At 39.6% G+C, this 12,548-nt stretch overlaps 1 protein-coding gene across 1 annotated transcript in view; it reads left to right on the top strand.

Annotated features, from left to right (window-relative positions):
• The first annotated feature begins 286 nt into the window (after window positions 1–286).
• Window positions 287–12,548, top strand: part of slmapa (sarcolemma associated protein a) — a 72,491-nt gene continuing 60,229 nt past the window's right edge. The window contains exon 1 of the mRNA XM_053315433.1: window positions 287–416. The gene's annotated coding sequence lies outside the window, so the exon portion shown is untranslated. The remainder of the gene's footprint in view (window positions 417–12,548) is intronic.

A 12,548-nucleotide genomic window follows, 5' to 3' on the forward strand; every position in this document is an offset into this window, starting at 1 on the left:
ATATAACACTCTCCTTTTTTTAAAGTATGACTAAATAGGGAGATTGAACTTCGACAGGATGTAAGCAGAGAGACTATTTTTACTGAAAGTTTAACTCGGAGTCCTTTTTTTAAGAGCGATGCCGACACCAAGAACCAGGCGGAGTATTTACAGGTTCCAGTGCGTGTTTGAGAGAGAGAGAGGGGTGTAGCTGGAGAGAAGGCAGAGAGGGGACAGTGTGTTAATCGTGGTGTGTGTGCGTGCGTGTGCGTGTGTGTGTGTGTGTGTCGGAGTCGGAGCACCAGCTGACTAAAGCTTGGACTCCTGCCATCACATCCAGAGGAGGCGGGTTTGCAGCTACTGGCGAGTAGAAAGAAGGTTTTTTTATCAGTCAGCATGTGAACATATTACTGCAGCAGCATGCGTTTCCTTGAAAGGTGAGTGTTAGTGTGTGTGTGTGTGTGTGTGTGTGTTAGTGTGTGTGTTAGTGTGTGTGTGTGTGTGTGTGTGTGTCGGCTACAGATTCCAGCCGCCTATTTTCAGCTCTGTCACTAGAGGTCTAAATTGAAGTCAGGAGAGAGAAAGAGAGAGAGAGAGAGAGAGGGAGAGAGAGAGCGGGTGTGCACACAGTATTTAATAAGTCTGGTGTTTCAGTAGAGGTGATCTAGTCGGACCGGTCGCTCATGAGATGTAATTTTTAAGAGTTGGAAAAATGCATTGGTGTAATTGATATATGTTAAAAGATCATTTTGATAATCAGTTTATTCATTTAAGTAATTATATATTTAAAAAAAAGCAAAAGTATCAAACATTTATTGGTTTCAGCTTCTCAAATGTGAGGATTTTACTTCTTCTTCTTCTTCTGTCTTTTCTTAAACTGAGTATCTTTTGATGATTGAAGACGTCACCTCGACCATTTAAAATGTCCCTTGGCATTTTTTTTTACTTTTTACATTAACGTAGATTAAAAGTCAAATCAAAAAATAATTAATCTTCTCACTCTCAATAAAGGTATCCAGTGAGTCGTAAAGTCTTTTTCAGGAATATTTCCTTCTCTACAGAGTATCTCGACGTAACGTTTTTATTCTATTTTAAAACTAAACTCAACTACACAGTATTTATTAAGTCTGGTCTCTCAGTAGAGGTGATCTAGTCGGACCGGTCGCTCATAAGATGTAATTTTTAAGAGTTGAAAAAATGTGTTGGCCTAATTGATCAGTTGAAAGATAATTTTGATAATCAGTTATTCGTTTAAGTAATTATTTAAAAAAAAAAAAAGCAAAACATATGTGAGGATTTTACTTCTTCTTCTGTCTTTTCCTAAACTGAGTATCTTTTGATGATTGGCATTTTTTTACTTTTCTACATTAACGTAGATCAAAAGTCAAATCAAAAAATGATTAATCTTCTCACTCTCAATAAAGGTATCCAGTGAGTGTCGTAAGGTCTTCAGGAATATTTCCTTCTCTCAAGTCTCGTTTTTATACTATTTTAAAATTAAATGAAACCTGTAATCTATATAGATAACTTTTTTGTGGCTTTTTAAGGAGTCTGGTCAGATATCTACTTTTGAGGAGAAGCTTTTTTCCCTCTACTAAGTAGCTAACATGCAGTGTTTCCTTTTTCTGTTTGGTTTTATTTGGCTTATTTCCAAAACTGATAGCGTGTTCCTTAAATGAATTGTGTGGTCCTTGCTGAAATGCTTGGAGGCAAACATTTTTTATCATGGTTGCTTTTTAATGTCGGTTTTTCTACTGAAGCCAACGAGATGAATCAATCACCTCGGAGCTACTGTGTCGGTTCATACTTTGACCTGCAGTGTTGGAACTTTTACACATAAATGAACATCGGTTACATTCGAGCCTTTTCCAAACAAGTTGACACAATGAGATTAAGCCTATCACCGCCTGATAAATCTCTGTCTGTGTATTTCACAGAATACAGACCTTTTAATCTGCTGTCAGGTTTGACGTTCCCACGCCGGCCGGGTAAATGTACACTGAGCGAGCAGAGACTTCAGACTCAGAGTCAGTCCAGCAGCTAACATCTGATTAAATAATGTGGCCTAATAGTGTGACTAAATGTTTATCTGACCAAGTAGATCAAATTCTGATAGTGAAACAAGTAATACTACTACTGATGATAATAATAATAATAATAATAATAATAATAGTAATAACTTTTGTATAGCACCTTTCATACAATAATAATTAGATTAAAAGGGGAATAAAAGGAGCATAAAACAATGTTAAAAAAGGAAATGAAAAGGAATTAAATAAAATACAATCAAGTAAAATACAACTAGTCATTTTGCGGAAGGGTTGTCTGACGCTCAAAATTGTTTATACACTGTTTTATATCCCAAAAAGCCAAAAAGTCCTCCAGCTTTAGATTTTTAATGATGTATTAAATATATTTTTGGGTCCAAGCAGTATAATTTAGGGCTGGGTTGATATGCTTTTGTGCCGATTCGATTCTCTAACGATTTTTTGGGTCCCGATTCACAATTTAAATTGCGATTCTGATTAAACAAGTATTGCGATTTTATATTTCAGCTATTGTGATTTTCTTTCCTTTAAACAAGAACAGGTTGAACCAAACACTTGATAATACATCATAAGTCATATTTACACACATCTCATCAGTTTGTGAGATTTATTTTTAAAACTGTGCACCTGCCCTCACAAAAAACACTCATCCACCAACATTTTACAATAAACTACACTGCTACATTTAGCTGGTCTTTAGAAAATAAAAAAAAAATAAAATAAAAATAAAATAAAAATAAAAAATAAATGAAAAAATGAAATAAATAAAAAAATGAAAAAATAAAATAAAAAAATGAAATAAATGAAAAAATAAAAAATAAATGAAAAAATAAAAAATAAATGAAAAAATGAAATAAATGAAAAAAATTTAAAAAATGAAATAAATAAAAAAAATAAATAAATGAAAAAATAAAAAATAAATAAATAAATAAAAAATCGCCAGAAAAAAATCGCAATTAATATAAAAATCGTTTTTTGTGGCCCAGCCCTTGTGTAATTTATTGAAAATGTTGCCCTCTTTGTCTGTAGTCTGATGACTAAAGAGGAAACTTTAACAGGAGACGTCATTATATTAACAATAGCTTAATGTTTGTCGTATTAACTTCTGCTGTCATTTACCAGCCACACGTCGGCTTTAGCTTCATGTGTTCTGGTAACTCGTAAAAAGTGAAGCTCACAGAGACGGAGACGGTGTCGACAGCTATCGTCCTGTCTGTCTGAGGAAGTGTTGAAAAGTGTTAGAGTTTCATCACCACGCAGAAGAACAAACAGTTTCGCCTGCTGCAGTTTATTCTGGTCAACATGAACTAAAACTCTGCTGTCGTTGTTGTTTTGGCTTCGTGACGACAACGTTCCTACACGGCTGGACAATGTTCAGCTGTTATTTGGTATGTTAATCTTTCCTAACGTCCTCAGGGATACTCAAACTGTTTCAGCAGCCCGTCACACTTGTGGAGTAGAGCTCTAAATAATACTCTGTCTGCGGCCTGCGGAGGAGACAGATTTAACACCGCTCTGAAAACATGAAATATGGCTTCTGTCGACTCGCTTCGTGTATGAACAAGTTGTGAGAATGGCCTCCAGCTCTGCGTGTTTTAGTATCAAAGTCAACACACTGACGCTGCAACACCATCAGGATCAAACACTCACATTATCAGCAGGTTAAACGGGAGTAGGAAGGAAACAAAGAAAATACAAAGAAAGGAAATACAAACATATAAAACTGGAATTTAAATTACAACCTTTTAACGAGACGGCTTCAATCAATCATTCAAACTTTATTTTTTATAGCTCTTTAATTCATGATTATGTAACACAAAGAAAAAACAATAACCAAACACAAAAAGATGACTCAATAAAAACAGGAAGTGAGGAAACTCTCATGAATCTGCAGTGAGGAAACACCAGAGCCGGGAAAAAGATGTTAAACAATTAAGAAGACTCAAATAAATGAAAAGGTTAATAAAATAAGATACAAGCCTTTATTGTTGTTGTTAAGTCACCGATACAATGAAATGGGGAGTGACCTAACTGACGAGCATTATAGATAAAAACACAGATTTAAAATAAGAATAAAATAACATTATATTGCACGTAATTAATGATATTACACAGAGAGCAGAAGACATGTTAATGGATCATGTTGAGTGTCCTTAATTAGCCCATGGTCTGTTCCTTCTGCTTTTTATTAATAAAAGATTCATTAAATAAAATAAAGAACTAATAATTATAAAGTAAATAAAGTCACTATGAAATAATGTGGGTTAAACCAGAAATAAGAAGAAAATAAAATAGTAAAAGGAGACATAAAAGGTGGAAAACAATCAGGAAATGAAATAGTAATAATAAAGTAATAATAAAAAAATAATAAAGTAATAATAAAAAGTAGTAAAACAAGCTGAAATATTAAATAAAAGACGGATTAATAAATATAATAAAATTCAATTGAAAGCCAGATTTAAAAAGGCAGGTATTGAATTTGCTTAATATAATTTAATATCAGTCTTCTGACCAATATCTCATGTAGAAGTCACCAAATATCAGGTGAGCAGTGAGGAAGCGTCCAAAGTGATGTTTGATCAGAGGACATGAACCTAGAGACCAAGAGAAGCTCAAAGGTGACGTTGTTTAAAGAGAGAGAGAGAGAGAGAGAGAGAGAGAGAGAGAGAGAGAGAGAGAGAGAGAGAGAGAGAGAGAGAGAGAGAGAGAGAGAGAGAGAGAGAGAGAGAGAGAGAGAGAGAGAGAGAGAGAGAGAGAGAGAGAGAGAGAGAGAGAGAGAGAGAGAGAGAGAGAGAGATGAGAGAGAGAGAGAGAGAGAGAGAGAGAGAGAGAGAGAGAGAGAGAGAGAGAGGAGAGTCGACTGACTGATGGAGTCCATCATTTAACAGCCACTAATCAATACATAATCCCTGCTGTCTGTCCTTCTTCTTCTTCTTCTACTTCTACTTCTTCTTCCTCCTTCTCTTCCTCCTCCTACTCCTCCTTCTCCTCCTCCTCCTCCTCCTCCTTCTTCTTCTTCTTCTTCTCCTCCTCCTCCTTCTCTTCCTCCTCCTCCTTCTTCTTCTTCTCCTTCTCCTTCTCTTCCTCCTCTTCCTCCTCCTCCTCCCTCCTCCTCCCTCTTCTTCTTTTTCTCCTCCTCTCCTCTCAGCTCCAACAGCAGTCTTCTTCTCCTCCTCCTCCTCTCGGCGCCAACAGCAGTCTTCTTCTTCTCTTCCTCCTCCTTCTTCTTCTCCTCCTCCTCCACCTCTTCGTCCTCCTCCTCTCAGCTCCAACAGCAGTCTTCTTCTCCTCCTCCTCCACCTCTTCCTCCTCCTCCTCTCGGCTCCAACAGCAGTTTTCTTCTTCTTCTCCTCCTCCTCCTCCTCCTCCTCCTCTCGTCTCCACAAGCAGTCTTCTTCTTCTTCTCCTCCTCCTCCTCCTCCTCCTCTTCCTCCTCCTCCTCTCGGTTCCAACAGCAGTCTTCTTCTTCTTCTTCTTCTCCTCCTCCCTCCTCCTCCTCCTCTCGGCTCCAACAGCAGTCTTCTTCTTCTCCTCCTCCTCCTCTTCCTCCTCCTCCTCTCGGCTCCAACAGCAGTCTTCTTCTTCTCCTCCTCCTCCTCCTCTTGCTCCTCCTCCTCCTCGGCTCCAACCCGCAGTCTTCTTCTTCTTCTCCTCCTCCTCCTCTTCCTCCTCCTCCTCGGCTCCAACAGCAGTCTTCTTCTTCTTCTCCTCCTCCTCCTCTTCCTCCTCCTCCTCTCGGCTCCAACAGCAGTCTTCTTCTTCTCCTCCTCCTCCTCCACCTCTTCCTCCTCCTCCACTCGGCTCCAACAGCAGTCTTCTTCTTCTCCTCCCTCCTCCCACCTCTTCCTCCTCTTCCTCTCAGCTTCAACAGCAGTCTTCTTCTCCTCCTCCTCCTCCTCCTCTCCACTCCTCCTCCTCCTGTCGGCTTCAACAGCAGTCTTCTTCTTCTTCTCCTCCTCCTCCTCCTCCTCCTCCTCCTCTTCCTCCTCCTCCTCTCGGCTCTAACAGCAGTCTTCTCCTCCTCTTCCTCCTCCTCCTCTCAGCTCCAACAGCAGTCTTCTCCTCCTCTTCCTCCTCCTCCTTGGCTCCAACAGCAGTCTTCTTCTTCTTCTCCTCCTCCTCCTCTTCCTCCTCCTCCTCTCGGCTCCAACAGCAGTCTTCTTCTTCTCCTCCTCCTCCTCCTCCACCTCTTCCTCCTCCTCCTCTCGGCTCCAACAGCAGTCTTCTTCTTCTCCTCCTCCTCATCCACCTCTTCCTCCTCCTCCTCTCGGTTTCAACAGCAGTCTTCTTCTTCTTCTCCTCCTCCTCCTCCTCCTCCTCTTCCTCCTCCTCCTCTCGGCTCCAACAGCAGTCTTCTCCTCCTCTTCCTCCTCCTCCTCTCGGCTCCAACAGCAGTCTTCTTCTCCTCCTCCCCCTCCTCCACCACCTCTTCCTCCTCTTCCTCTCAGCTTCAACAGCAGTCTTCTTCTCCTCCTCTTCCTCCTCCTCCTCTCGGCTCCAACAGCAGTCTTCTCCTCCTCTTCCTCCTCCTCCACTCGGCTCCAACAGCAGTCTTCTCCTCCTCTTCCTCCTCCTCCTCCACTCGGCTCCAACAGCAGTCTTCTCCTCCTCTTCCTCCTCCTCCACTCGGCTCCAACAACAGTCTTCTTCTTCTCCTCCTCCTCTTCCTCCTCCTCCTCTCGGCTCCAACAGCAGTCTTCTTCTCCTCCTCCTCCTCCTCCTCCACCTCTTCCTCCTCCTCCTCTCGGCTCCAACAGCAGTCTTCTTCTTCTTCTCCTCCTCCACCCTTTTCTCCTCCTTCTCCTCCTCCTCCTCTCGGCTCCAACAGCAGTGTGTGAATACAACAGATTTATCACCCCAGCCGTAGCTCACTTCCTTCAGCGTGGCCAATCACATTATTATCAGAATAAGAGGAGAATCTCACGCCTTAGTTCTGCTCCCCTGAGTGTGACGGATCCTTTGACCCTGACGGATCCTTTGACCCTGCGGCTTCGTATAAAGGAGCCTCTTCATGTTCGTTACTGTCAGGAGCTGTCACGGCTTCTTCACTTGACCTCCAGAGCACTGACTTCTTATTTTAACCCTTAGTTACTCTTTGATCCTTACAGTTATAGATTATATAATATATTGCATTACATCACTTCCTGGTATTCATATATTATGTTATCTCTACTACCGTTTCTGTTACAGTCTAATTCCTGCTTCTTTGTAGTTTGCTTCCCTTTTTTGCTGCAGGGTAATCATTGGCTATTTGTAATATTGTTAACATGCATTTTGGTTAAACACGCTAATCCAAAAAATGTAGTAGTGATAGTAATGTATTAAGGCTTTTTCAGATTATATATATTTTTAGTTTAACCCACCTATTAGCATAACGTATAAACTATCATCCAACTCTGTGTTAGGTCTTTTTTGGCCAACTTCATTCCAACTTATTAACACAGGTTTTACACGTATATTTTTGGACATTATGGTCAGTCGGGCCTCATTTAAATTAAATTACGCCTCATCATTTGAGTTAACACCTGTTGTCCTTCTTGGTCACGACTTACCCCGAGGACGACAGGAGGGTTAAAATGATTTAATATTTAAGAAGTACATAGAAGAACATATTTAACCTTTGTGTTGTCCTCCCGGGTTCAAATTGACCCCGTCTGTTTTGACTGTTCCTTCCTTCCTCCCTCCCTCCTTCCTTCTTCCTTCCTCCCTCCTTTCCTTCCTCCCTTCTTTCCGTCTGTCCTTCCCTCCCTCCTTCCCTCCCTCCCTCCTACCTACCTTCCTTCTCCCTTCCTCCCTTCTTTCCTTCCTTTCCTTGCTTTCCTTCCTTCCTCCCTTCCTTCCGTCTGTCCTTCCTCCCTCCTCCTTCCTTCCTTCCTTCCTTCTTTCCTCCCTCCTTCCTTCTTCCCCTTTCCTTCCTTCTTCCTTCCTTCCTTCCTTCCTCACTCCCTCCTTTCCTTCCTTCTTCCTTCCTTCCTTCCTTCCTCACTCCCTTCTTTCCTTCCTTGACTCGAGGACAACAGGAGGGTTAATGCAAACAGTAAACAAACGTGATATAATAGAAACAAATCATCTCAGTCTCTCTAAAGAAAAATTCAGATTATTAAATTGTTAATTTAGTTTGTTTAAGTTTCATTCTTTCAGAGTTAAGACAGTATCTTTTTTTGGAGTATATCAATATTTTGTGAATATGTAACATTTATCTACTTAACTCTCATTTGAGTCTCAGTGATTTTAAATAGCTGCTTCATTGTTAAACATATTCATGATAGTTCAGGAACATGAGAATGAGTCATCATCAACATGAGTCTATCAGAGTCAGAAATCTGTCCTGTCTGGTCTGAGAGTCGCACGCACGCACGCACACACACACGCACACGCGCAGATGTTTGGTCTTATTTTACTAACCAAAGGAAGTCACCTCATCTCTGTACGTAAGGAGAGCTGCAGAGCTGTTCTGACATGTTTGGACTCTCCCAGCAGGTGAATAGGAAACAACAATGTGAGAGATTTAGATCATGACTAAGATTCAACTAGATTACCTGATGTTTATCGCTCCACAACAAGGTTTTTTTTTTCTATTATTATGTGATTGAGATCAAGAAAACACACCCACTATAATGATTTGAATTCCTTAACCCTGACTTACTGTACAGCAGATCATTTTTGACCCAGTTTAAGTATAATTAGTCCCTATAAAATGTGTTTTGGGTCCATAGTAGAGCTGGGCGATATAGATTTACATATTTTGACCACATATTGTAGAGATGACTATCGCTGCTTTCACAAAATATTTACATAATGAGATTTTTGATAAATAATCATGTAATGTGGATATAATGAGAAAGTGTGTGGGGGCGGTTAGAGCGCATGCCATATACGCAGCCAACCCCGGTTCGAATCCCAGCCGGAGGTCCTTTAATGCATGTCACACCCCCTCTCTCTCCCATGTTTCCTGTCTGTCTACTGTTGAATAAAGGCGAGTATGCCGAAAAAAATCTTTAAAAAAACCCCAAAACAAAACAAAAAAACCCCAAAGTGGGTAAAGGCAAATAATACTACAACTAGAAACAGTCTGGTAAGTTCAGAAAATCATTTTACTTTAATTCAGCCTTTAAAAACAGGAAGAGACAAATTGTGGTTAGTTTTACAGAATAGTGTAAGTGAAGGATGCAATAAAATTTGAATATCTGAATGGTAGGGTTCATTATAACCATTAAAAACAACCAACCAATCAACACTGACCCAGCTATAAATTTCCATTTTGGTTTTGTCTGGGCAACTTTTGGAAAATTCATAAAATTTCAACCTTTAAATAAAGTCATTTTAGGGTATTTTCATTTCTTTCCTAGGTCAAAATGAGTCATATTTATCCCAAAGAGACTACTGGTCATGTAATATAACTCCTGCCTCTAATGTGGTTGGAAATATTTTGCATAAATCTGAGTTATTATCAGATTATAGCAACACTAGTCCCATCTAACTCAAAGCCACGCTCATCACATGTAAGCTGTCATGAATGTATTATTCTTCATACTCGGGTTAAGTGGTCTGTTGTGCCCCGATGCAACAGCAGCAGCAACACACACACACACACACACACACACACATGGCCGTTATTACCACTGACGGCAAGTTACATTAAAATTTCATTTACTTGTTATGAATAAATAACGTCGCTGGCTTGAACAGCTGATGATACGATGCAGGGTTGAAGTCAAATGGTGTTATTAACCCTCCTGTTGTCCTCGAGTCAAGGAAGGAAGGAAGGAAGGAAAGGAAAAAAGGAAGGAAAGGAGGGAGGAAAGGAAAGGAAAGGAAAGGAGGAAGGAAAGGAGGGAAGGAAGGAAAGGAGGGAGGAAAGGAAAGGAAGGAAGGAAGGAAGGTAGGAAGGAAGGAAAGAAGGACAGAGGAAAGAAAGAGAGAAGGAGGGAGGGAGGAAAGGAAGGGAGGAAGGAATAAGGAAGGAAAGGAGGGAGGAAGGAAGAAGGGAGGAAAAGGAAGGAAGGAAGGTGGAAAAGAAGGACAGAGGAAAGAAAGAGAGAAGGAGGGAGGGAGGAAAGAAGGAAGAGAGGGAGGAATAAGGAATGAAGGGAAAGAAGGAGAGAAGAAAGTGGAATGGAGGAACTACAGACGGAAGGAAGGGAGGAAAGAAGAGTAAGACGGGGTCAGTTTGACCCGAGAGGACGACACGAGGGTTAAGAGAAGAGGAAAAAGTGTTACAAATATAAGTTAGCAGTCTTATTGAAGGTGTTGATTTTATAGCTCGACTTCTCAGGAAAGACGTCATGAGCATTTCCCGGTAAATATATCGAGGGTGGCGGCCCACCGTAGTGTGATCTGTTTGATTTAAACTCTTGCAGAGGCGACACGGAAGCCGCTAGAGAAATAATCTCACGCTCTGCTCTGAGGTGGAAGTATTTTTAGTCCTCGTTAAACTTTGCTGTGATTCTGACGGACTCGATAAATACAGAGCAGGGTTATCTGTCAGCTGATTGCTAGTATCTGTTTATTAGTGTGTGTGTGTGTGTGTGTGTGTGTGTGTGTGTGTGTGTGTGTGTGTGTGTGTGTGTGTGTGTGTGTGTGTGTGTGTGTGTGTGTGTGTGTGTGTGTGCAGCGTCCCAACAACCAAACTGGTGTCATGTGTTGACCTGCTGACTGGTTAAGTGGTTGTCATGTCCGTTGGCTGCTAGCTGACGGTGGGCACTGTTGGTTTTTTTTTTTTTTTTTTTTTTTTTTTTTGAGAGGCTGAGGGGCAAATTAAAACCCAAACACAATTACACAGCACGACACTAACACTAACGAGGGTGGGAGGGAGAGACAGAGAGAAAGACAGGAGGAAGAGGAGGAGGAGGAGAGCCGAGAGAGAGTGGAGGGATAAAGGGATGCAGTGTTTCCCCCATCGCGAGAAATGTTGGGTTAGTGGGAGGAAACGGAGCAGGAATGTCAGTGATGGTGGTAAAAAAAAAAAAAAAAAAAAAAATTGGTTGAAAGTGAACGTGGAAAGGATCGGTATAAAAAAGTGATGCATTTATTTATTATATTTTATTTTATTTTATTTTAACTTATTTTATTTAATTTTATTTTATTTCATTTTATTTTATTTTATTTTATTTTATTTTATTTTAACTTATTTTATTTTATTAATTATATTATATTTTATTAATTATATTATATTACATTATATTTTCTCCTGTGCCTGTGCAATATACACTGCTCTCACTTTCCCTTTTATATAGGGGTTTTATGCACTTTTTTATTTTTTTTATTTCTAGAGAAGTGATTTAGATGTTTTATAGATTTATGTCTTTCTTGTGTGTCTTTCTAACTTGACTCTTTAAACAAACGACTGCACAAGAGTTCCTATGTGTGAACGCACAAATGGCAAATAAAGTTCTTGAATCTTGAATCTTTATATAGATTGGAAAAAATATTTAATTTTATAAACCATCAAAAAGTTTTCATCACTCTTTTTATAATGTTTTTTTATTTTGTTAATAGAATAAAACTAGAATAGACTTTATTATTAGTGTCACAAAAGTACAATGACATTTGCTGTGCCTGAAAATAAATAAATTAATAGAAAATAGACAGTAATAAATACACAAACACACACAAGTACACAATCACCGTAAATCAATAAATAAATAATATAATAATTTAACATCATCTCGTGGGTTTGAACGCACCACACAGCCGATTTATTTAAATTACTCCACATTTCCCTCCGCGCCAGCATAATGTAACTTTAATAAACAACATTTTGATTTTAATATAAAAACCTGAAACTAAAGGCAGCCTGGAGGATAAGAAACCTGCGCTCTGTTGTTATGTAACTGTTAATGGGGACGGAGATTAATCACTAATGGATGTAGTCGGAGAATCAGTGTGATGAACAGAGACAGAAAAACAACACACAGATGGATTAAAGCAACGAGAAGAAGGGAGGGAAAAGTGATGAACTGCAAAAACCCAATTCAACTTTATATGAAAAGCACTTTAAGGCAAACACAGTGGACATAAAAGCTCACATGAGGCATAAAATACAAATAAAGAGACATAAAACATGAGTAAGACTAACAGCCATACAATAAAAATAAAATCAAAGTTAAATAAATCAAACTCACACAGACTTTGAGCTTTAAGTACAGAAGTATCACCGACCTTTTAATACCAGATAGTTTTATTTACATTCAAAACAAGCCAATTGCAGTCTGTCGCTGTGGTGTGTGACATTTTCAAATGAGGTATAATGAAGTCAAATACATGTTTGTTTAAAATAGTGGCGTTTGCAGATCAACGCAGTTTCTAGTAACTGAGACCCAACCAAGCAGTTTTTTTTTTTTTTTAATGTCAGCTGTGATTACAAAGTGCTTCATTTAAAGAGAGGAGAAGAAAAGTGGGAACTGTGCAGGAAAAATGTGCAACTCACACGTCTGTACTTCTCTCTCTTCTTTTTTTTTGCACTGTTTTGCAGCAGTGATCACATTTTGAATCATGTTAAACAACCCTCAGTTGGATTTG

This window comes from Scomber japonicus, chromosome 3 (genome assembly GCF_027409825.1).
Source record: "Scomber japonicus isolate fScoJap1 chromosome 3, fScoJap1.pri, whole genome shotgun sequence".
In the NCBI taxonomy this organism is placed as follows: domain Eukaryota; kingdom Metazoa; phylum Chordata; class Actinopteri; order Scombriformes; family Scombridae; genus Scomber; species Scomber japonicus.